We start from the raw sequence: 4,254 nt of genomic DNA, 5'->3' as shown, positions 1-4,254 counted from the left end.
AAACACTTTAAAATGTGAGATGTTAGGCTTTCTATCTTTGTAAAGCTCATATGGTGTTTTCTGAAGTTAGAAGAAAAACACATAGAAGGGGAGTTGAAAATGTGTATGTGAAGGTTTAAGGAAATCTTTTTGCATAAAAATATTTTTCATGTTTCATACTGACATTTTCAAACACAAGATACATCTCACGTTTACTTTTAATATAACATTTAAAAGAGAGTTTTGCGTCTGCAAATTTTACCGTCTACGCGAGAGTGTTTCTTGCAATAATAAGTTAAACAAGAGATGTTTTCAGTCTGAAAGTTGTTGTAGTGTGAAATAAACATTGAGAAAGATTTTCATTATAAATTACCAAACAAATATATTTGCGTCTGAGAAGAGTAAAATAACGCAAAGATTTTTATACTGGTTCGCTTAGAGTAAGCTACGTCCAGTCTCCTTCAATTAAAGGGCTGCACTAGATTTTCAATTAAGTACAAGTATTATCACCACTTCTGGTTTTCCAAGTATTGTCGACCACTTTTAGCCCGCCAACCTCACTCGTCAACGCTAGTATTCTTTGTTCAACCTCTTCAGGCTCTTAGTGAGTATTCTCAACCACTCTTGGTTCCCGAGTATTCTCAACCACTCCTAGTTCACTAACTTCACTCATTAGTGTTAGTATTCTTTGTTCAGCCTCTCAGTGAGTATTCTCAACCATTCCTAGTTCCCAAGTATTATCAACCACTCCTGGTTTGCCAAGTTCACTCATTGGTGCTAGTATTTTTTGTTCAGCCTCTTCAGGCTCTCAGTGAGGATTATCGACCACTCTTGGCCTGCTAACTTCACTTGTCAGCGCTAGTATTCTTTGTTCATCCTCTTCAGGCTCTCAGTGAGTATTCACAACCACTCGTGGTTCCCGAGTATTATCAACCACTCCTAGTTCGCTAACTTCACTCATTAGCGCTAGTATTATTTGTTCATCCTCTTCAGGCTCTCAATGTGGATTCTTTGACAAGCCTTTCCAAAATTATACAAGTATTATTTCCCTAGCCTCTTCAGGCTTTACAAATGATAGATAACTTGTTGAGTTTGTGGTTTACTCTCACAGAGAGGATACAAAGGTTTACTACACTCACTAAGGTTTATGTTCCTAAGTTACACTTAGAACTCCTTAGTCTACAGAGATAAATACATTATTGTACATTTGATTATGTATGCTCTGTCTCTGCTTTCGTTGCTTCTTGAGCTTGGAATCACTCTTCCCCAACCTTTCCAAGTTTGGAGTCATGACATATTTATTGTCTTTGTAAAATCTACCCGTTGCAAGTGTCCATTGAAGCAGAATGTAGTTGTTCATAACTAGTTCGATTTCTCATTTAATGCACTAGATCTTGCATCAAATTTTGCTTCCAATTTATAGACATTGCGTGAATTTCTTGTCCTTTCTAGTGTCTGACTTTAACTATGACCTAGGAATTTCTTGTCCTTTTTTGGTCATTGTAGTTGTAGAGGCATTGTCTTTATCTGAAAAAGTAATGTACTTTTTTTGACACACGTATGCTTTGACTTTTGGGCTTGTATTTTTTCTTCTTCTTCTATGTGATCACATTGAAAGCTCTTTGCATGATTGTAGACGATGCCTGAATTGTCCCTTGAGACTTGATTCTTCAAATGCTTGCATGACAATCTTCGTCTGCATCTGGTAGTCCATGTGCATCTCAAGACTTGATCCTCGTTTGAGCATTTGTCATCAATGCTTTGACTTCCTTTGGTCTGGTCAATATTGTAGATGGACAGACTTCATTTTTGTCTAGAATGCTTTTTAGTCTGTGCTGTCCTTCATCTGATATGTAGTTGACTTTTATCTGATTCTTAACCAACCTTCGTCTGAATCCTTATGTTGCACTTTATGTTCTGCTTGTCATACCTACATCTGATATTTGATCCAACATCATCTGGTGCTCATGTCGTATTTCATCTTGCATTTGACTCTGCTTCGTCTGATCCTCGTGTTGTGCTTTGCTTTGACTAGTCTTTGTTTTAAACTTGAGGAAGTTTTGTCTGTGGTCTGTATGGACTTCTTCTTGTTCTTAAATGCGCTTTGTCTGAAGCTTGATCATTTTTCTTCTTGTGCTAGACCTGGCTTCGTTTGACCTTTCCGTCTGATGCTTGAAGCTTTCCTTCCTTTATCTTGGTTCTAGTATAAGAAGTGGCACATGCTTTGTTCTTTAACTTGCCTGTTCTTATGTTTTTTTGAAACACTAACACACATGTTAAAAATAACAATATGTATTATATTTATCTCATTCAAAACTTTGCTGGGAGGAGCAGACACTACAATTGGCTCAGCAAAGATAGGCTCAGACGTGGGCAATTTAGACGGTGCCATATCAGAAGGAGAATCCTAAGGCATAGCCATGCTTGGTTTCCACGAGGGAATGTCCTTGCACCAGTCATAGATGGGAGCTTTGTACCATGAGTTTGTAACTACCTTCCATTCATCCTTATAGAGATCTAAGTTGAATAGCGCATAATGGATGAAGTACTCCTTGCTGAGAGCGTTCAGGTCTGGCTCGCATCTTTTATTTCAAAGACAGGCGACAGACATGTTAGAGAAGTGCATCAACTTGCATAGAGTCATCCAGCAATATCCACGTAGCATGAGTGTCTTTGCCTTTTCTTCATCTGAAATACCAGACGAACTGGCCTCCTGACTGCACTTATGCATGAAGTTTTGATAATACTTCTCAACGTCGTCTTCAGTGCATTGAAGTGCGTTTGCAGGATCCTGTAGCTTGTCCAAACTTACCCCTGGATAGTGGCGAACCTCAACCCTTGATGGTTTGGGCATTGGTCCGAGATGAAGTGCGGGATCCTTTATCTTGTTCTGATCCACTAGAGGAAGACGGGGGCAGATGCGGTCAGGGTAAACAAAAATTTGAGTGTCATTTATGGTGTATAATGAGGGACGTATGTATAGATGTATGGGTGTATCTATACACAGGAAAAAATGACCAATTATTGTAAGGTTAGATGCTGAAAGAGAGCGAAAGTGATCTATATTTACAGGAAGGAATTTGGTGGGTGTTTTGATGAACTGTACCTTTGGTAGAGGGGATGGAGGCTGTCTTGGATGAATGGTTGTGGTGGATGGCATTTTCTTCTTGCATCTGAGTGGTAAGGAAGATGGTTGTTGAGGCAGAGGAAGGATAAGTTGATGATAGACCATGGGCCAAGGGCCCAATCACTAGAGCTATGGCTAGGAGCATACAAGAGGAGTTGGGCATCTTGAAGACTAGTGGGCTTCTTAAGCCCAAGGTACTCTTCACTTGGACTACTCTATCATGAAGAGAAGGTCTAGTTCTACTTGTGTATATTTTGTATATAGTTCTCTTGTATTGGGTTATTTTTGCCTTTGTATTTCTGAGGCACTTTATGTCATTTTATTAGTCATTGTATATTGATTTTAGGGTGGGTTACTTGGAGAGTTTAACTCCATTTAACCTCCTTTGTTGATACACTCATTTTTTTTTTCAGTAGGAGAAAAGGGGTGGCATTTAGCAATGCTTGAGGGTGTGACTAGTAATTGGGCCAGAATTGGGCCTAGGCAAAATTTTACATATTAGACTCATTTTTCTCTAATTTTTCATAGATTTGATTTAGCCAGGTCTCATTATCATTGGATGAACCTAACTAAACTAAATTAAACATTTTTGAAATAAATCAAGTGAGGAAAATGAGCTTGGGCCGCTTAGCCTATGGTTCCCTCCTTTGGCCGGATTTGCTTCTCATTCTCTACAAGCATAGAAGCTTGTAGCACAAGCTTCTCCTTAACTTGCTTATTGTAACATCCTAAGTTTTGTAACTATTTATCTATAAGTTTCTGCAAATTATTATATATATTAAATATTACGTAAGTTACTGTGAATGAAATTTATGTAGCGTTATTTAACCAGATTTTCTAATTCAATAACATGTATTTTATTATATAATTTGACTATTTCTCAGACAACGTTGAGAGAACGCTGTAAAATATGAGAAACACAATTTAAGAAAATTTAAATAATCTATAACTTAAATAATAATTTATTGAGTGTAGATTAAGAATAAATATAGTTAAGAGAGAAAATCTCTAAATTAAAATTTATAGAAATTCTTTAAGGATTTAACAAGAAAAAATTATTCTGCTAAAACCTTAAGCTAGAAAATTATGGAAAAATGTTCAGAAGGATATTAATAATTTTATCATCGATATAGTATGCTTAGAATTAT

This window comes from Cajanus cajan, chromosome 1 (assembly GCF_000230855.2).
Source record: "Cajanus cajan strain Asha chromosome 1, NIPB_CcT2T_4, whole genome shotgun sequence".
Classification (NCBI taxonomy): Eukaryota; Viridiplantae; Streptophyta; class Magnoliopsida; order Fabales; family Fabaceae; genus Cajanus; species Cajanus cajan.
This window is presented reverse-complemented; position numbering follows the sequence as displayed.